The following is a 23,291-nucleotide window of genomic DNA, read 5'->3' as shown; positions in this document are numbered from 1 at the left end:
CATCTGTCAGTACTTCTTCCAAAAGTTCTTCCGATATACCATTTGTTAATCAGTTATGTATCTGCTTGTAATAAATGTGGAATATGTTATTCGGTTAACTGTCTACTGTAGTCAAAGTTTCAACAGCGTGTATAATTTTATTCCCGCATAACACGTATTTCTTTTATTAAAATTTTCTCATAATTCTCTTTTCTCCTCATTTCAGCTCTATACATTTTCATTAGTATTCCATCTACACACAATATATTCTGCATTTTTCTAAAGCATCACACTTCGAAAATTTGTATCATCTTGTACGAACTGTTTACTGTCCACGATTCCGTACGTACAAAACTACAGTCCAAGCATATACCCGAAAGGACTTCCTAACACACAAATTATATTTGCGGCATTAAATAATATATCTTTTTGCGAAATGCTTCTCTTCCTATTGCTAGTCTTCTTGTTAAATCCTCTCTGCTTCGGCTACTGTCCGTTACATAGCTGCTCACATATCAGAAGTGTTTCATTTCACAGTCGAATTGCCTAAGTACCACCCGAATTACTTTTACTACACTTCATTATCTTTGCTTTACAGTTCTTTATTTTCATCATAATCTTCACAAGACACATCTTCCAAATCCTCCGCCTTCCATTACACATTTCAGTGTCATCGGAAAAACCTCACAGTTTTTATTCCTGCACTCTGTACAATAATTTCCTTCAGACATGCTCAAAACGCAGAAGGATAAGGGACAAGTTTCAAACTTGTCTCACTCCTTTCCCAACTACCGTCTTAATCCCTTCGACTCATAAATTCAGTCTCGTTTCTCCAAAAGGTGTAAATAACCTTCCACTCCCACTATTTTACCCCTGCTACATTCAGAATACCAAACACTGCATTCGAGTCAAAGCTGTTGAAAACTTTGTCTAAATCTACAAATGCTATGAACAGTGGTTTTTCTTTCTACAGATTATATTCTGACACATGTCTTAAAGTCAGTACTACCACGTGCATCCTTATCTTTTTTCCGAACTTAGACCGGTCTCCAGAAAGATCGCTTCTACATCTCTTTTCATTCTTGTGTAAATAATTCATGTTATTATTTTGCAACTTTCACATTCTAAACTGATAGTTTGGTAACATTCATACAACCCGCTATCTTATATTATTCTTGATGTCTGGGGGTAAATTGCCTGTTACATGTGTCCAGCATACCACATGGAACAATTTTGTCATGGTTGGCACTGATATGGTTCTCATTAAGGCTAAGGAAATGACGCCTATTCAAGGAGTCTTGTTTTCACTCAGTCTTTCAGTGACCTGTCATTCTCAGAGTATCACGTAACGGTCTCATCTTCATTTACCTCTTCTTCCTTTACATGACCCTGTATTCAAACTTCTTTCCTGTGTTAAGCACTTTTATAAATATCATCCTTTATTCAGCCCTCCCACCTCTGCCTGGTTATGTGTCGGCAGCTGAGCTCTTCAAATTCACATAGATGATTCTAGTTTCTCTGAAGACCGATTCAATTTTCCAAAAGGAGTTATCTACATTTACCTTAGTCATACAGTCTTGTACAAGTTTGTATTTGTCCTCTAGCTGCTTTTTATTTGTAGCTTTGCGCTTTCTGTCAAACTCGTTTCTTAGGCAGTTGTATTTCCTTTTAACTTCATTTGCCGCATTTTTATTCTTCCTCCTTCCGTTTGTTAAATATAATATCTTTCGTGTTATCCACTGATTTACACTCTGTCTTGTGTTTCTCGCTGTTTGATATTCTGCTGCCTACACCGGTTCATCCCACAAAACTACCAATTCTGCTTCTCGTGTACTCATTTCCTATGTTTAAGTCTACTGTTGCCTAATGCTGCAGCAACAGATAGTTCTTTCGAGTACTCCTTCTATATTTAAAAAAATGTATATCTTGCAATCGTCTTATTGTATTGTTAAATTTAACGTCTCTCCAAAGAAGTAGCCAAAAGACACTTCATTTTAGGAAGAAGTGCAAGTACAGTCGGCTTTTACGTTGCGCAGTAAGCTAGCAATAAAGTTAGAGTTTATGATGATGCAGAGAATTGAATTTCGTCATCTGGAGACCAGTGCCTTCATGAAGCCATAATTAAGGTCCCATCGACATATGATCCTGCTCCTATACCCTGCGTGGTAGAGTAGGAAAAGCACAGATGATTATGATATACTGCAAGCGTACTCCACCTGAGTATTTTCTTAAAGTAATCCTATGGTTGCACTATTCGGAAGATAATCACAAAAGAATTTCTTTTCATTATGGAAGTCGTTTCCTAAAATGACTGCTGAGAGTACCGTAATTAATTTTTTTTAATTCGGCAAGCAAATCCACCTCTATAAATTAATTTATATGGTCCTGTTTTCAAGAAAGGGAATAGAATATACGGAAACTGCTATAGAGGCATTAGTGTCAACTGTACAATGATATGCTTATGTGGCAAGATAATGTTTGAAAAAATTAGACAAAATGTTGATCACCATATCGGGGAAGAACCGATTTGTTTTAAGCAGAACAGATAATGTACAGGTAAACTATTTATTTTACAGCTACTAATGGAGAAGTTCATAGCAGAAGGGAAAAAGCTACACATTGCCTTTGTGGATTTAGCAAAAGCTTAAGATACAGCCCCTAGATCTAAGCTGTGGTAAGCTATGAAATATATAGGTATATATGGTCACCTTTTACAAATTGTTATTGAAATGTACTGAGATAATGTGGTGCAAATTAAACGAGGTTCAAAGTTATCAGAACCAATTAATGTCAATAAAGGTTTGCTACAAGGTTACAGTATGTCACCCATCTTGTTCAATTTATATGTAGATGTGGCTCTCCAAAATTGGAAGAACAGCTGCAGAGGAATGATGTACAGATATTTTCATTAAGTTCTGCTGACAATCAAGCTATTATAGCACAAGATGATTATGACGTTGAGTTCATGAAACGACGATTATATCAAGAATACAGCAGATGGGAACTCCAAATGAGTCTAACAAAAACAGAGTATCTGGTGGTGAATAGTGATGCTAAATTTAAAGTACACATCAGTGACAAAACATTTATGAGATAGGCAGAGAAATTTAAATATCTCGGGCACATATTGATAAAAATGGATAGGGCCATAAAGAAGTGAAGTATAGAATACAGCAAAGCAGAAAAGTGTTATGGTGTATAAATTCTTTTTGGTGGGATAAGAACATTTCCAACAGCAATAAGTAAAGAGTAGGTAAGATAATTGTTGAGACAGTGCTACGCTATTGAACTGAACTATGGATCTTGAATGACGATTTCAAAAGAAGACTATTGGCTTTGAAAATGAATTATTAGCGTAGGAGTGACAGAAGACCAATAATCTAAAGGAAAACTAATGATCAAGTAAGAGCTAGAACGAAGGCAAATGATACAGTTATAGAAAGAATTGAAAGAAATCATTAAAATGGTACGGACGTAAGACGAGAATGCCAGATCGCCGGTGGCCAAAGAAGGTTTATGAATGGAAACCACCCAGCAGACGTAAGTGCGGAAGACCACGACGTTCTTGGACAGACCACATAAGAGGAGTAATGGAACGTCGCAACATAGACAAGGAAGATGTGCTGGATAAAGAGGCTTGGTGGAGGATAACAGGAATACAACAAGATGTTGTTATTGATTAATTTTTGTATTGATTGATCCTATAACAATAATAATAATAATAAATTAATATATTCATAGTATATATACACAAACCAAACAAGTTTTGATTAACTTGTCATAACTGGGATTCACAGTGACGTAAAATTTTTTTTGAAAGACATGTTTACGCCAGTGACTGCTAAACTTTTTATTTCCACTATTGCAATTTCAGTCTTAGGTTATTATTAAATGTAGCTGAAATACAAAATGTTTATAAAATATTTTACAAAAATCATTGTGTGTTTTCACAGTCGGCCGATTACACAGTTTGCAAAATGAAGCTATGTAACCTTGTTTAGTTACATGTTTTGGCTTTAAGCCATGTCAGCTTTATACAGACTGACACATTTACATGTCGTTGTCATTTGCGGTAACATACATTCGTAACGCTGCTAGGTAGTGCGAGTTTACATGTCCATATATCGTGAAACACCACAGTCTTAACATACAATTGTTCGTTCCACCATCACTAGTAACTCTTGCACTAAACCACAGCAGCGAACGACTGTTTACAGGCTACTGGTAGACGTTTTGGTGCATAAACGGATTACTGATAATATCCTAGTTCTGAATACACGCTATTGCTGTCCAGCGACTGTACTAGCAAGCATGGAGTAACGCACTCGTTTTACAATTATGGAACATACTATAATTTCTTACATAATCTACCCCTAATCTTATATGTGTGTAGGAACAGGACATAATTTATTTCGTTATAGATTTTTTTTAAAAACATCGTAGTTAAAATGCGTGAAAGTTTTACATGTGTTAGTGTTCTCACTATGTCCCTCGAACACCTAATACTATCCGTGCTAGCTTTGATTTCACGTATTTTATTACATTTGTAATATTTTGCTGTGTTATTAGGTGTCAAAAACTATTTTCCTATTTGAAGGAAAAAGTTGAGGATTGAAATTTCGTGGAACGAAAAACAATGGTTGCCACCCCAACTCACGTATCATATCCGTCACAGTCACTCCCCTGTTTGGTGGCAGTACAGTATGAGCTGTCCATGTCTGAATTTTTTCCATATCTCTGGTAAGGATCCAGTACCGCACAGAAGTACTCTATGAGATGACGGGCAAACGAAGTGACGACTGTCTATTTATCAGATTTGTTACATCTTCTAAATATTTTGCTAGTAAAAGGGCTCAACTTCCCCACAAAATATATATAATCGTTCCAATTACAGCTGTTCGTACTTGTAATTCCTAGGTGTTTAGCTGAATTGGTAGCCAGATACTGCTGCAACTGGCTGCCTCAACATTTTCCACGTTACCTTCCAGTGTTTGGAAGAACCACACATCTAACTCAGTCCAATGGTTCTGTTAAATTAAGCACGCCATCGTTTAGACAGCGGCCAGAAACTGCAGACATATGGAAGTCTGACTCTTCCAAGACGTTGACATTAAGTGGAAAAATCACATTTTTTAGAATCCTGATATGACTTTTGCTGGTGTCACTGCCTTAGAGAAACTCTGACCAACACGTTCTGCAATATGGCTAACTGCCATTGGTGTGCTTGCATTTCTCAGTAGCTATGAGTCAACACTAAAAGTATAATAAGCCTCAAGAGAACCAAAGACTGAAATATACAAGGGCTGCTGTTATGCCTGGATTGGGGTGGAAGCGTTAACATTTATTTTCCTGCTGCTTTAGTCATGTCCAACACAGATATATGACTCAAAAGGTTGTTGCATATCAGAAGAGATTCGTGTTCTTTAGATGAATTTGTCTGTTTTATTAAATGTTGAGTCACTTTCGGAAATAATTATGTCATCCAGTAAAAGAATCTGCAGGAGCTCCATTTATCGTATGTAGTTTAAAGTTCTTCCGGCGGGCGGAAAACCACAACAGGAGGTACAGACGTGCCATCAGCACTCACTACTGCAACGACCCTCACTAAAGCCTGCCTCTCTCTCTCTCTCTCTCTCTCTCCCCCCCCCTCTCTCTCTCTCTCTCTCTCTCTCTCTCCCCCCCTCTCTCTCTCCCTCTCTCCCCTCTCCCCCCTCTCCCCAGCCGACCGTGGTGGCCACGTGGTTCTAGGCGCTGCAGTCCTGAACCGCGCGACTGCTACGGTATGCCCTTAGGTTAGTTAGGTTTAAGTAGTTCTAAGTTCTAGGGGACTGATGACCTCAGATGTTAAGTTCCATAGTGCTCAGAGCCATTTGAACCATTTGAACCCTCTCCCCACTAGTTCCGCGATTTAGCTCATTTGAACGTTTTATACTAACAACTTTTCTTGGTGATGGCACAGTTACGACAACTATCTCATCTAACAGCAAGGCTCTTTAAGGTTGCTGTGAATAAATGGACGTTAAACAGTCACAGAAAATCGTAACGTTGTGTTAGTAAAAAGAGGTTACCTCTGATAAACTACAAGCCTCGGGTTTTCCAATACTCAGGCCTTGGTTATGATGAAAAAACCCCTCATTCATTCGAAACTCGCTGACTTGGAAATTTTCTGTAATGGTGAGATATTCGTTGTTCGATTTTTCTCCGCCCTTTGATAGGCCAAACGTCTCAGAAAACGAGTAGACAGACCAAAATTCATTTGCTACATGGGAACCGATAAGTTGCTAAATCTTTTTCTTGTTCATTATTAGAAATCTTACGAACAACATAATGAGATTTCGTGGCAGCGTCCGGAATTTTATTCCTCTGCAACGTATCAACACGAAGTGCCATGTAATCCTGTCTTCGCTTTGGCTGCTTCTCTTAAGTTGTAATGTTTATGTGACACTAAATGAACTACTTCAATCATCTGCTGCTCATCATTGCTTCCAGTCTTCCGGGGTAACTTTTTTGGTCTGGTGATATATCAATAGATTGATTAGAGTATCCTATAGTGCATGCAAATTTTGATTGCTGTTAGCAGACATATTACTTGTTTTGTATACTAGTTCTACATCTTTAATTTCTGTAAAATTGAAAGTAAATGATAGTGTATAGTACACAGTGTAACAACTGTTTCACTGCGTACCACATTCAAGTGTTTCACTGCGTACCGAATACAATATAAACGGAAAAATAGATAGGAGTCTTAACCTACATATCTACCACATCTAAAAGTGGTCAGTATACATCTAAAAGTGTGAATGTGATCACAAAATATCAAATTTCTATTAACTGTACTTTACGTGGATGATATTAAACTTGCAAATAGATATCAAATGTAATTTCTGACAATGAGAAAAAATAAAATAACGTATAGAAACGAATACAATAAACTAAACTGTCCACCACTACAGAAAAAGATGTATTTTATCGTGTTATACATATAGGGATACCAACATGAAGAAAAAATTACTAGAAAAGATGACATGGAATGTACCACTGTGCACCGTATTTCACTGTGTATTATTGTTTCCAACTATTTCATGAAAAATCCACGTCTGCCGTGATTCCATCAGAAATACATTAAGTCTCCTAATCAAATTAATTATTGTACAGACCACACTCGCTTCTTTAGCCATAGGCCCTTGGTTGAGTATTACACAAATATTGTAATTGAACAATTAGATCTGGAATGTTTTGGTCTCACACAGTTTAGGGCAGGGGCGGGCAGGAATCCTGCACGTGTGCGGTGCACTTGCACGCGTGCAGTTAACAGGTGTTCTGCGTGCACACAGGGGCAAGTTGTCCACCCGCTTGTCCCCCCTCCCCGCCATACATTCTGTCCGCTCCTTCCTCTGCAATGCGTTTTGTTTCCTAGCTTGCTTTATTGAATGAAGGAATAAGATTAGTTGGAGTGCTTGAAAGATATCGTGTTTTGAAAGAGTACCTATTACCTACGATACGTTTTATTTAATTATCACAGGTGGAGTAGAACAAAATTTCTACATACAGATAAACACAAGCAGTTACTTAAATTTTCACCACTGATGTTTGCTGTTAACCGACACTTACTAATTCAGCAAATGGTTTTCCAGCTCTCGCTATATTAAGCGCAATCTTATAAATTGCACGTACCGCTGGGCTATTATTGCTGTCGTCCTGAAAAATTGAAAACAGTGCCCCATAAAATGTTAAATCAGTTTGATGAGAGACATGACGAAAGGAAGTCGCAGATCTCTTGACCACAGCAACTACGACAGATTCATCTAGTATCGTCAGATCGCTCTTCTTAAGCTCAGTCGATTTCCCCATCCGCTCAGAATCGGACAATAAATTGTACTCATCCTTGTGAAATTTGTTATAATGGCCTTCAATACTAAACTTCCGCTGACCAGCGAGAATACTGCCACATATTAAACATTTCGAATTTTCACGTTTTTGTACAGAGAAAAAATGATTCTCCCATTACTTTTTAAAAGATAGCAAATCTCCACTTCTCCGTTTCCTTGTTTCACTCTGCATTTTCGGGTTCTTGAAATACAACGTTCACTACGTAGTGATCGCTACGCATGAACGTCCGCAGCTTAGCCTGGCACTACACTGCAGCAACCTGCTTGCTGTCGCCACTGCCCCAGTCGACGATTGCACGCGAGCAGCACACGTGCAGCGCTGTGCGCTCGTGAGCCACGTGCAACGTTTGCACGCCCCTGGGTTAGGGGATAAAAAATCGATTTTCATTCCTTGATACCAACTCCTTGTATATAGGGCGGTCCATTGATAGCGACCGTACCAAATATCTCACGAAATAAACATCAAACGAAAAAACTACAAAGAACGAAACTCGTCTAGCTTGAAGGGGGAAACCAAATGGCGCTATTGTTGGCCCGCTAGATGGAGCTGCCACACGTCAAACGGATATAAATTGCATTTTTTTTAAAAACAGGAACCCCATTTTTATTACATATTCGTATAGTACGTAAATAAATATGAATGTTTTAGTTGGACCACTTTTTTCGCTTTGTGATAGATGGCACTGTAATAGTCACAAACGTATAAGTACGTGGTATCACGTAACATTCCGCCAGTGCGGACGGTATTTGCTTCATGATAGATTACCCGTGTTAAAATGGACCGTTTACCCATTGCGGAAAAGGTCGATATCGTGTTGATGTAAGGCCATTGTGATCAAAACGCCCAACGCGAGTGTGCTATGTCTGCTGCTCGGTATCCTGGGCGACATCATCCAAGTGTCCGGACCGTTTGCCGGATAGTTACGTTATTTAAGGAAACAGGAAGTGTTCAGCCACATAAAAAGTCAACCACGACCTGCAACAAATGATGCCCACGTAGGTGTTTTAGCTGCTGTCACGCTAAGCTGCACATCAGTAGCAGACAAATTGTGCGAGAATCGGGAATCTCAAAAACGTCGGTGTTGAGAATGCTACATCAACATCGTTTGCACCCATATTTCTATGCACCAGGAATTGCATGTCGACGACTTTGAACGTCGTGTACAGTTCTGACACTGGGCGCAAGAGAAATTACGGGACGATGACATTTTTGCAAGCGTTCTATTTAGCGACGAAGCGTCATTCACCAACAGCGGTAACGTAAACCGGCATAATATGCACTATTGGGCAACGGAGAATCCACGATGGCTGCGACAAGTGGAACATCAACGACGTTGGCGGGTTAATGTATGGTTCGGCATTATGGGAGGAAGGATAATTGGTACTCATTTTATCGATGGCAATCTGAATGGTACAATGTATGCTGATTTCCTACGTAATGTTCTAATGACGTTACTACAAGATGTTTCACTGCATGACAGGATGGCGATGTACTTCCAATATGGTGGATGTCCGGCACATAGCTCGCGTGCGGTTGAAACGGTATTGAATAGAATACTTCTTGACAGGTGGATAGGTCGTCGAAGCACCATACCATGGCCCGCACGGTCATCGGATCCGACGTCCGTGGATTTCTTTCTGTGGGGAGAGTAGAAGGATATTTGTCATCGTGATCCACCGACAACGCCTGACAACATGCGTCAGCGTATTGTCAATGCATGAGCGAACGTTACGGAAGGCGAACTACTCGCTGTTGAGAGGAATGTCCTTACGCGTATTGCCAAATGCATTGAGGTTGACGCACATCATTTGGACCATTAATGGCATTAATGTGGGATTTACAGGTAATCACTCTGTAACAGCATGCGTTCTTAAAAATTAAGTTCACAAAGGTACATGTATCACATTGGAACAACCGAAATAAAATGTTCAAACGTACCTACGTTCTGTATTTTAATTTGAAGAACCTACCTGTTACCAAGTGTTGGTCTAAAATTGTGAGCTATATGTTTGTGACTATTACAGCGCCATCTATCACAAAGCGAAAAAAGGGGTCCAACTAAAACGTACATATTTCTTTACGTACTACTCGAATATGTTATAAAAAGGGGGGGTTCCCATTAAAAAAAAAACGATGTTGATATCTGTTTGACCTATGGCAGCGCCATCCAGCGGGCCAACCATAGAACCGTCTGGTTTCCCCCTTCAAGCTAGACAAGTTTCGTTCTTTGTAGTTTTTTCGTTCGACGCTTATTTCGTGAGATATTTGGCCTGGTCACGATCAATGGACGAACCTGTATAAACCTGCGTGGTTAATCATGTCTCGTAATTTCATCAATAAAACTACTGGGGAAACTGCTTCCAGCCTTGTTATGTTTAACGGTCTGTCAGGACAGCGATAATGCACGCTTTTTAATTTACATACACGTAATTTGTAATTTCGTACGTACGGTAGACATTGCGTGCAAGTTCACCAGATAATTAAACTCACAAATGTTAGTGAGGTCCTCGTGGGTCAAATCGCAGTTCATATCTCCACTGTCTTCAGACACAGAGTGGAGAGGCAAAAGCCGAAAATCCATTGTTATGGTGACACATGAGGGGATGAATCTCACTGTAGAACGATATCATTCCCATCGCGACACGATAATGGAAAATGGACTTCAGCAACTTCGTTTGGCGCGATTTGGGATGGTTTATGATAATGGAGATTGTAAGGCCTGGTGTCATGAATATGCACCATTACGAAACAGTAATGTGTTCTCGGACACCTTTCTGTGAGAGCCAAATTTAGGTAAAGTCAGTATTCGTACTAAGAATGATATATCTGTCATGGGTGAAACTATGAAAAGCGAATAAAGTCGCCGAGCAGTTTACGATCATTACAATGTCACAAAGCGTTCACACACACATGTGTATACATATATTTTTGCACGTGAAAATATACTCGTCAAAACAACTAAATTGTCACTGGAGTTGTACATACGTTCCTAGGAGGAGCCTTGTTTATGACACGCAGTATCAGAGGAATGTTATAGTTTCTGTGTTGAAATACACATTTCAATTATCCATGTGACTGACAAGTGAATTACTTACATAGCAATGGAATTCCAAAAGAAGTTTGTGTCCAAAGGCAATCCTTACGTTTAAATGTACTGCGAGGTCCTTGCACCGAGATTTACAACATCTTTGGTATGGAGAGTTAAACAAAAGTCAGTAGAATCTGCGGGAGGTAACGGACGCCTCCCTTACGGAAACCGGCACGTAATCGAAGACGATTACGGTGAAGTTGTCCGCAGGCGGCTACAGTAATCCAATAAAATCGCGTATTTTCACTTCCTTTCTAACTATAACTTCAACGGCAACTGCAAGGTTGCTTACCAAAAGTAGCATGAGGTCGATCCTAAGGTGGTTTCTATACCGATGACCCGCAGTGTGTCTAAATAACATTACGATGCTGTATCACAATGAGGAAGATCAGGTATATAGTGTAAGTAGGCTGTTTAGGTTTTTTTATTGGTAACGCCACCTCTGTATAAAAATCACTGGCTGTGCTGTGTGCAGTCTGTGGCTGCTTTGCATTGTTGTAACACTCGCCATTGTAGTGTTAGGCAGCTGGCTGGGAACAGCGCGTAGCGTTGCGCAGTTGGAGGTGAGCCGCCAGCAGTGGTGGATGTGGGGAGAGAGATGGCGGAGTTTTGAAATTTGTCATGAACTGCTATATTTATATATGATGATATCAAGGTAAATACATTGTTTGTTCTCTATCAATATCTTTCATTTGCTAACTATCCCTATCAGTAGTTAGTGCCTTCCATAGTTTGAATCTTTTATTTAGCTGGCAGTAGTGGCGCTCGCTGTATTGCAGTAGTGGGAGTAACCAAGATTTTTGTGAGGTAAGTGATTTGTGAAAGGTATAGTTTAATGTTAGTCAGGGCCATTCTTTTGTAGGGAATTTTGAAAGTCAGATTGCGTTGCGCTAAAAAAATATTGTGTGTCAGCATAAGCACAGTCTTGTATAATTGTTCAAAGGGGACGGTTCATAATATTGTGTGTCAGGATAAGCACGAACTTACTTCAAAATTTGTTTCTTTCACACCGTTACGTAAAGCCACTGGACGGTCTGTATCCAACGCCTTTGTTAAAAATTTCTTACGTGAAGTTGGACACGTTAGTAAAGTAATTTCAGATAACGGACCGCAATTCAGATCTGGTGTTTGGTCACGCTTGCTTCGGAACCATAAAATCAAACCTGTTTTTATTTCATTGTACTCACCACATTGTAACCCTTCTGAACGGATTACGAAAGAAATCAATAAGCTTTGCAGACTTTATTGTCACAGAAAGCATCAGCATTGGGACAGATATTTACACTTATTTCAAAACGTGCTGAATGAAATGCCTCATGACTCCACTGCTTTACCACCTACTCTTGTACTGAAGAATGAAAAACCACCGAACAGAATCAGAGAGCTTGTACCTTTCCCGAATACACGTAAACTTCGACACAAAGACATAATTGATTTGGCTATTAAAAATATAAAATCTGCAGCAGACAAAAGGAGAAAACTACAGGGTAAAGCAAATGTAAAGAAATTATATATTGGTCAGAAAGTTCTCATTAAAGCTCATTCATTGTCACATAAGAAGAAACACTTGAGTCACAAATTCTTTCTGGTTTACAATGGACCTTACAGAATCCGACGTATACCACATGATAATTGCGTTGAAGTTGAAACTCTGCGTACTAGGAGGAGTAAAGGTTTACACCACATTTCACATGTAAAACCGTTTATTGAAAGATAATCTGCTTTTTAACGTAGTCTTTGCTATAAAACTTTTTACTTCACATTTCTAGTACAATTTGTCACACTGAGAAACTGTTAACATGCAACAATGTTTTGAAGTCAACCATCCAGCCTAGAACCTAGGGAACATTTTTAAACAGAAATTACTAATGCATTGTTATAGTGAACAGACTACACAGTGTTGTATTTGTACATTCTTGCTTGTTTGTTGCACGATTACGTAACGACTATAAGGCTCACATACTTAGAACATTTACCAGTACTGCTAATGAGATTTTAATGCAACATTTTGGTTTACTTGAAAATACATTCTGGATTTAAAGTACTTTCTGAGAGATACCATATGACACAGAGGTTAGTTTATGTGACAGCTACACGATTTTTATCACGACGCTACTAATCAGTGACAATTTACAATGTTGCTTTTGCGGTGTATCTGTTTTATATCTGCACAGTTTTCCGAATTCTTCTGGAAAGAAAAACATGTTTTAGTAGTAACTTTTGTGGTATAGCTACAATGAGACAGCCATTTTCGTGGCACAACAATACGTTACTGTACAGTACTTCCTTCATCACGCCAATAAGCGTTGTAACTACGATATCTATACACAAAGCATTTCACTTTTGCTTATCATGAGGTAAGTACATTGACTTCTGCAGAACTTAGCTTTTGGAGGACGATAACTACGACACTTCCACAGAGATTATGTTGCGACAAGACGCACAGTTTTGCGCTACAGTACACGTATTTGAATGATTAATCTTATACTTAAAACATTTATTTTTAAAGATTTTTGAATTACAAAGAAAGTTTTCCGTGATACATTTCATTCCATTGCTGTAATCTGTAACACCTGAGGGTATAATTACATTAATCCTCAGGGGGGTACACGCTTACTTTGTGTACCATGTGTGTGGCAACCACAAGGAACTCTAGCTAATATGGTATTTGCCTATACAACTTTACACATCAGTACCATATTTCTCTAACACACAAATTACACAGCTATCTGATCATTTAACTGAGAGATAAACATTTTTTTTACTACATCAGTGACACATGTTTACGCAATTTCACAGTTGGGTAATTTCGCACTTATGAAATTGTATTTTGTCTGTACTTTGTGAACTGTTCATATTTTTTCGGAACTATTGTGATACTATGAGAGCTTTGAATGATGTATTTGGTTTTGGATCACAATTTTTAAAGTACGTTTGAGGTAGATGACACTATTGAAATGAGCAGCGAATTTTTTTTAGGTTTTGAAATTATTGGAGGAAGCTACGACGATTTTGAGAATTGACTGAGATGTTATGATATTATTACGACGACGATGTGTACTATGCTGTTGAGATATGTTTATGATCAATAAGATGATGCTACTGTATATGAGGAATAAGAAGTATGTTGGAAACCAAGAATCGTACTTTAAGAGTCATGAAATGTGTGTAAATGTGTGACTGTATCACAATGCTGACGAATATTTTTCTTGGACAGTTATATTTATAGGATTTTGTTTCTACAGATTTGCAACGCTAATTCTTGACCTGTGAAATATTTTTATATGAGACTGCCACTGTAGCGGAAACTGCTGTCGTAAATATTTCCGTACAAAAGTTAAGTGACCACCTGCACGTAATGCATCACGGGCACCCAGCTGTGTCAGACGCCTAAAAAAAAAGCCATTATTGCGAGCCCTTTACAGCGGCACAGGTAGAAAAAAAAAGGGAGACCATTATCCTCGCTATTGACGTTTCTTTGTAGAAAGCATCGTAAATACGACACGCTAATAATAACTTGGAAACATTCTTACATCTGCACACCTGATTAGGACAAGTGTCTATCTACAAGAATTGAGAGAATTTCTACTAACTTACGAAATGCCTCATGACTACTGAATTATTATTTTATGCTTTACTTTGTACATAGTTGCTTATTTCATTTGATATCTGGTTTCCAGCTGTCTTGCAGCATTGGTTTCATAAAATAAAATTAAATGCATTTGCTAATGTGAACACTTTCTGTCAACAGATCTATTAAATAATAATTTTGTGATCCACATTCTTCAAAAAAAGGAGCACTTGGAAAGGAAAGAACAATAAGAAGGGACTAGTAACAGTAAATGCATACATAATATTCTTTTCAAGTACATGGTAATATTTTTTTTACAATAAGTTGTTGTGGTGCACCACTTTAATTACATAGACATTAAGATGCGAATATACATTTCCCTTGTCTGCATTGTTGTCTTTAGTGTACTATTTTTTCTGCTTGATATTTGCCATGCTTAGGTATTAATTATAGCATTTGCTGCTGCTGTTTGCCATGCATAGTGCTACTAAATTTCACTTTGTATTATTCTGTTAAGCTAGTTTTACTACTGATTTATTTTTCTTGTTTGCTGCTCATTGCCTTATATTAGTTGTAATTTATGCTGCTTGCTTTGCCTTTTGTATTTTTTATCATTGCTGTTTGTGTTAATTGTTTTCTGCTGCTGCATTGCCTCGTTCCTTAGTTTAGCATCTGAGCTCAGTAGATTTAAGTTAGCTTAAGAGGGGTAGACTATATAAGAAACAGATTTGGCAAAAATGAGTATTGTGCACTAAGAAATAATTATTTTGAAGGAAATATGAACAGAGTAGAGAAAGCAGGTATAGATAGGACTTTTTGGAAATAATGAGGAACGAAGGGAGATCTCCGAGAAGTAAAGAAAGTTTTGTTTGCAAAATACTGCAGTAAAAGGAACCCTGTCCTTTCCTTGTGTTATCCCACTATGTGTTTGTGTTCCCTTGTATATTTGTGTTTTTCCTGTCTTTATGTGTTTAGCTAATAAGAGTTATGTTGTAGAATTTTTCTGATAATACGTTATTTTCTTTGTAAAGATGTTTACACATTATTTATTCTGTTTTGTTTTAATGTTCATGTGTGAAGTTGATGTTTCAAAATTTATTCTGATCTTTTATGTATGTACTCTTGTCATAATTCCTGTAACACTGACGTATATGTCTATTTCTATTCTTTTGTAAAGCCCCTATTACTACAAACGTTATCTGTATTGTTATGTTCTTTAATGATGTATTTTGTACCTTTGTAATTGTATTCTTATGTTGTAAATTTATAATTGTATAGACACCAGTTCTTCAAATTAAGTTACATTTCACTGCACACGTTTCTGTTGGTCATAGTATATGGACAATATGTGAGAAGTAGGGACTGTTAGTATTTGCACGTGTGTTAATAACTCAGCAAGGGACTGGATAACAGCATTGCTGGTTCTAAGGACAATTAAAAAAACTTTGTGAGTGCACAAGTGGTGGTTTATGGACTTGCTATATTGTCCACAAGACTCTTCGATGGTGATTGTGCACCTGCACAGTTGCAACAGATGGCTGCTGGCCGTCTCTACAAGGACTACAGTGGGTCTACATCTTTGATGATCCATCAATACCATTATTTCTACAAGGACTGCATTGGGTCTGCACCTCTGGTGGCCCACCAATACCGTAATCTCTACCAGGACTACAGTGGGTCTGCTCTGTGATGACATACCCACCAATACTCTTCAAAACGTCGACTGACTCCGCTGTGGGTTTGCTCTGTTGTGGCCCATGACCTGTCTGCATGTCGAGAGTCAGCACTGTCTTTCCGTTGGAAGGACAACGCTACTTCTTCAAGATTGCATGGAAATCCACTACTTCCGTGTGCATTTTCTTTTCCTGCTCAGACTTTGAGAAAAACACTGCAATCTGATGAATGATCAGGACTGTCTTTATGGACTGTGAGAAAATTTTAGCTTTTGACCAACATTGTATCAATAAGTGTGTGCATTTGATTTCTTTGTTATTGTAATTATTAAAAAATTTTTTCAAATCTGTATTGGCCACTGCCCAAACCAATTTGTAAAATTTTTTGTGGGGAGCATAGGGGCTATGTAAGTAGGCTGTTTAGGTTTTTTTATTGGTAACGCCACCTCTGTATAAAAATCACTGGCAGTGCTGTGTGCAGTCTGTGGCTGCTTTGCATTGTTGTAATACTCGCCATTGTAGTGTTAGGCAGCTGGCTGGGAACAGCACGTAGCGTTGCGCAGTTGGCGGTGAGCCGCCAGCATTGGTGGATGTGGGGAGAGAGATGGCGGAGTTTTGAAATTTGTCATGAACTGCTATATTTATATATGATGATATCAAGGTAAATACATTGTTTGTTCTCTATTAATATCTTTCATTTGCTAACTATCCCTATCAGTAGTTAGTGCCTTCCATAGTTTGAATCTTTTATTTAACTGGCAGTAGTGGCGCTCGCTGTATTGCAGTAGTGGGAGTAACCAAGATTTTTGTGAGGTAAGTGATTTGTGAAAGGTATAGTTTAATGTTAGTCAGGGCCATTCTTTTGTAGGGAATTTTGAAAGTCAGAGTGCGTTGCGCTAAAAAATATTGTGTATCAGGTTAAGCACAGTCCTGTATAATTTTTCAAAGGGGCCGTTTCAATAGGGACACGAATTGGGGAATTCATTACGAGTAATGTAATACATAGCGTTAATTTTATTTCGTCTGAGGATATTTGACGAAACTGAAAAGTTACAGGTTGTCTGTACAGTTTCATACGTTATGGAGCCCCACAGTAACGGATTCCAATATCGTTGAGTAGCGTCACCTTTTCCGAACGTGTTATAGAAAGCATTATTCTACATAATATCATGCAGCAGCTATTTCTTTGTCAGACAAGCAGGGCTGTCTCCGCTTTAAGCAAAATCATTGTACTGTGGGGGCCTTATAAATGAATAACACGTGCAGCCTCGTAACATTTACATTGATGGGCGACACAGAATATCGAATCATAAGTCAGATAACTGTTTTCGATATGACACTCGTGAGCGACAAAAGTAGATCGCATATTTTGTTAACGAATATCTGTTATTGAGTGTCAATTCACAGCGCCCGATCAGAGCTGTATGTTTCATACGGTGAAGGGGTAAGAACACATAGGAGCAGTTTGCGAGATAATTGCGGATGTGCGGTTACGAGCCTTCACTGACTTCAGTATGAGATATTGTACGATTTAGGACAATTGAATTTGTAATTTAACCTTTTCGATTCAGTTCACATCCAAGTGAAGACTATATTCACTGAAAGCAAATGATAGAATATCAAACAATGAAAATGGTAAATCAAATATAAAAAGAATTTGCTCAAATAAGTGGTATCAAACAATCAACGTGGATAGAACATCACGAGAAATTGTGGTATGAAGAAAATTGTTCCACAGAGAATATAGAGGATGAATTTGAAATAGAATGTGTAGACGATTTATCTTTGGATGAATTAAGAGAAGTTGTCAACTCCATAGAAAAACAGAAAAGCTTCTGGTACGGGTGGTATACTCGTTGAACTGCTAAGATATCTGGGCACCCAACTACAACAGAGATTACTGCATTTATGTAATATGTGCTGAAGAAAGGCAGCCATTCCAACGGCATGGTCACAAGCAAAGGTGACTTCACTATTTCAGAAAGGAGACGGCAGTAGCTGTGAAGTGTATGCAGGAGTGGTGAACAAGAACTTAAAATTTATAGCTGAGAGTTTATAGGATAAATTGGTTCTCCAGGTGCAGATCGACGACAGACGCAGTAGTTATAACAAAACAGATAATAGAAAAACATAGGGAGTATAACAAGAAAAATCATTAGCATTCATTGATTTTATTAAAGCATTAATAGAGAGAAACTGTGGAGAGTTACAATAAACGCTTTGAAAAGCTATACTAACACAGGGCTATAATTTTGGATATAAATAGTATTCTAACACAGCCTTTATCCACATACAAAGGAATAAGCAAGCTTAAAGTATTTCAGCCACATTTTTAACATTATTTAGGTGACGCAATTCCCAAGTTGGAGTCGACTTTTGATGAGGGAATTAACTGTAATTCCCCCTTGCTGTTGTCTTTTATATGCAAACAACGGCACACTGCTGGCTGATAATGAGGAAGGCGCACAAAGGGGAATGAATTTATTAGGTACATTTTGTGAAGAGTACCATTTGACCAAAAAAATAAGGCGAAATCAGTGGCTTTAAGAGCGAACTGTCCTGTACAGACAAACATTCTGGTCAACAATAGAACGATAAACAGGTCAAACGTTTCAATTATTTCAGTTCTGACTCAAGTAAGTGTATGATGAATTCATAGAGAAGAAATTAGCTAAGTTTTGGAGTATATGTGCAACAATAAACAGATGTCTAAATAATAAAACGAGGAAAGAAACAAGACTGAAATCTTATAAGACAATGGCTGTTCCAGTGCTTGTTAACGGAAGTGAATCTTGAGTTATAAGTAAACGTCAAAGAAGTCGAATACAGGCAACAGAGATCAGGTTTCTAAGAGCTGTAAAAACATATACAAGAGCCGACAGATTTAGAAATTCCGAAATTAGGGAAGAGCTGAATATATTTAACATTCTCAACAAAATACAAGAAAATAGAAGAAACTGGAAGGAACACCTCGAGAGTATGAGTGGAGAATGATTAACCTTTCCAGATAATATAGTTTAAGCTAGTTGAGAGAAGAAGTGAAGAAAGACCGAGGAAACGATAGGTAACGTAACAGCGAAAACAAAACGAAAAAGAAGCGTAATGGTTGAAGTGATGATGATGATGATGATGATGATGATGATGATGATGATGATGATGATGATGATCCAGTTTGGGTCAAATCTGACGCAGATGGACCTGCTGGTCATTAGTCACCAAGTTAGCAACGTTTCCCATTGAATTTGTGGTTAATTTTACAACGTAAGTCTCTCAATGAGTCATACATTCTTACAACAAACCTGACGAGAATACCTTACGTTTCTGCGGCTGTAGCTTTCACAGTGATCGAGAAGTATCCTCCTGTGCTACGTAGGTGCATATGCCATATGCTGTATACGACGGAAACATATTCAGCCGACGTAAAACGACAGCTGACGCGCCAAGAGGGTCCAAAATAGTGATGTCGATCAAGGCGGCTACCTTCATTTTCAAGGTCAGATGACCTCACTCGATTTGTCTACCCATAAAGCCTAGTGTTCAGTACTCCCGTCGATATCATTGAAGAACTGGACCAACACTGAAAAAAACATATTAATTCACTGCATGAACAAGTGCGTTATAGCATCCTGGGAAGACGATGACATGTGTAATACATTCAAAATTTACTATTGTGTACTAAATTATTACATACAACTAGCTGAAGCAGTATTGTATTTCTCGGTCAGGTAGGCCATGGATTAAATATAAGCATTATTAGATGGGAAAGTGTGATAATTTTAACCATTTGTGTTAAGAAATATAATATTTCATGTCCAATTCAGTGGTAACACGTAAGTACACTAACGTAATTAGTTCACAAACGTTTCGTTTGCTGACCCATGCTCAGTGAAAACTTTTCCCTCCTAGTATTGAGTGTCTGCAGGAGAAGCACTGTCCATGTGGGCGGAGGAGTTTGCGTGTTCAGATGACACTAAGAGCTGTGGCGGCAGTAGCGTAGCTACTGGCATTGCCTCCCAAACTGGACAGGTCTTAGTCGATGAACCAGAATCACTCCCTGTCCTTCATCCTTTCACATTTATTAGAAAAGGGGAGATGAACCTCAACAGCTGAAGAGAAAGCAATTCATTTAGGGGAAAGTTGCCCCAAAATCAAATACCCTGGTCCTTGAGGTTGGGGGTTGGCCATGGGTTACCACCCCATCACGGAAAAATTGTTAATGGTAAACTGACTACAAGGAAGCCTCGGAATTTGTTATACAAAATAGACGAAAAGAGCGAGAACAAGGTTCACGATTTGGAACATGGAATATTCGTAGTTTTTATAAACAGGCGCTGCAATCAGTCTAACCAAGAAGATCGAAAGATATAAGATGGATATAAGATGGATCTTGTCGCTTTGCAGGGAGTCCGTTGGGAGGATACTGGTACCCTAGATATCGAGAAGTACAGAATCTTGTATGGAGGCTGTGAGACAGGACACAAACTAGGTGAGGCATTTTGTGTTAGTAAGGCTCTGGCTGCTAATGTATCTGGGTTTGAGGGTGTGTGCCCTAGAATAGCAGTTTTAGCAATAGACATAGAGAGATGTAAAATATCGTTTGTGAAGTACCATGCACCCACAGAAGAAAGAACATCACAAGTGAAGGATAAATTCTACGCGGAACTGTAGGCAGTCACATATGCCATCCCAAATAAAATTTGTAAGGTCCTACGGGGAGACATGAATGCTAAAGTTAGAAGAGAGAACGTATTCCAGTCAACAACCGGAAGACACAGTCTTCATGAACTCAGCAATGACAGTGGCACCAGATCTATAACCTTTGCAACATCCAAAGGGATATTCAGAAGCTGCACAAATTTCCAACGGAAGGATATATATAAAGGAACTTCGGTATCGCCGGATGGTACAACAGTTAATCAGATAGACCACATTGCAATAGATATGAAAGCAAAGAACTGGGTGAGGGATGTAAAGACAACAAGGGATGCAAAGGGTGGGAATGATCATTTCCTCCTAAACAGTTTGCTAAATGTACAACCCAAAACCTGTTAGAAACAACCTTACAAAAGTTGTCCACTACCATATCGACGCGCTGAAAGACAACACAAAGAAAGAAGAATTTCAGCTCCAGCTCAGCAACCGCTTTGAAAATCTACAGGAAGAGGTTTCACAAGAGAACCCAGATGAAATGTGGAAAGAAGTTAAAGAAGCTGTAAATGAGATGGCGAATGTAGTCATCAAGGAGCGGATCAGAGGCAAAAAGATTTGGTTTGGAGATGAATGTGTTAAGGTATTAGCAAAGAGAAGAGAAGCCGAGTAGTGCTGGTTACAAGGAGCTGATTTTGCACAAGGCAAAGCACAGTTCGAAGAAGTTCGGAGAACTACTAAAGCAACCCTGAGAAGACGAAAGAGAATGTACGTTAAAGGACTGATAGATGAGGCTCAATAAGATTTCTTGGGAAAGAGGTGCGAAAGGTGTACCAGAAAGTAAAGTTCTTCAGGAAGGGATATCAAAGCCACCAAAAACTCATCAAAGACAATAATGGGACATATTCAACTGTGATGAAGCTGTTTGAATTTGAATATCCTGACGTTGCAGATTTAGACTGTCCATCACCCACCCTGGAGGGAATAAAGAATCAGATAATGGTGCTATAGAAGAACAAAAGCCCAGGAGGAGATAGAATCAAGGCAGAAATCATTCTAGCTGGAGGGGAGGGAGTCCACAAGAAAATTCACCAATTAATCAAGGGGATCTGGATTTTGGAGGAGATGCCAGAAGATTGGAAGACAGCTGTCGTATGCCCTATACACAAGAAAGGTGACAAAATGAACTGTGCTAACTACAGAGAAATCGTCCTACTGAATGTCTGCTACAAGATTTTGTCCAACTGTATGCTGGATAGAATACATCCATTTGCAGAATAAGTGACTGGTGAACATCAGGGTGGATTCAGAAAGGGCCGTTCATCTGTCAACAACATCTTTGTGCTGCGACAACTCACCGAAAAGCTGTCAGAGTGTGGCGAAGAAGTTCTTGTGCTCTTAATAGATTTTAAGAAGGCCTATAACTGCATCCACTGGGAGAGCCTGAGGAACTGCCTAACGGAGTTTGGAATATCTAAGAAACTCGTCAGCCTAGTTGGAGTTTGTCTCACTGATTCAAAAGGCAAGGTGAAGCTTGGGAAGAAACTCACGGAGAACTTTAACATAAAGGAGATGGTGTGTCACAGGTATTGTTTACCTGACACTTGAAAAGATAATGAGCGAAGTCTCTCGTAAAAGCTTCGAGGGTATAGTTGGAGAGGGTGAGAAAATCACACATCTCGCGTTTGCTGATGATGTGGCCCTGTCGTCCAGATCTAAGGAGGGACTAATGTGGATAAGTGAAAACGCGGAGGCGGAAGAAAGCAAAATTGGACTTCTGATGAATGAATGAAAGACGGAATATCTGGTGATGAGCAGGACCAAAGATTATTCAAGAGACCCACTCCAGCCTATGATAGTCGGAAACCAATCATACAAAAGGGTTCGTCAATTAAAATAACGGGGGTTAATCTTTACAGAAGCAGCAGCATGTGAAGTAGAAATCAAAGCGAGGATCCAAGCCGCCAACCGATCATACTTTGGTCTCAGTCAACTTCTTCCATCGCGTGGTCTCTCGAGGAATTTCAAGCTCTAGCTGTGCAAAATAATGATTCAACCCGTAGTACTGTATGGTGGTGAAACTTAGGAGTGTCTGGAAAAAAGACTTGAACAATCTTCTTGTTTTTGAGCGGAAAGTCTTTAGGAAGATCTTTGGTCCGGTACAAGATGAGATCGCTGGTGAATGGAGGATGAGGCATAATTGTGAACTAGACTGCCTTGTATGGGCAGGACATGTCAGTTGGATGGATAAATGCCGATGGCCTTTCAAAGCTATGGATTATACTCCCTGTGAAAGACGCCCACTAGGAATACCAAAGAAGAGATGGAGGGATGGAATCCTTGAGGACTTGCTGCAGATTGGAATAGAGAATGATTGGCGACAAGAGGCACAAAGCAGAACCACGTGTAGGAGGAATCTTGTAACAGCACGTGGTCCTCTTGG

This window comes from Schistocerca nitens, chromosome 5 (genome assembly GCF_023898315.1).
Source record: "Schistocerca nitens isolate TAMUIC-IGC-003100 chromosome 5, iqSchNite1.1, whole genome shotgun sequence".
Lineage (NCBI taxonomy): Eukaryota > Metazoa > Arthropoda > Insecta > Orthoptera > Acrididae > Schistocerca > Schistocerca nitens.
The sequence above is the reverse complement of the archived record's forward strand: the minus strand, read 5'-3'. Positions refer to the sequence as shown.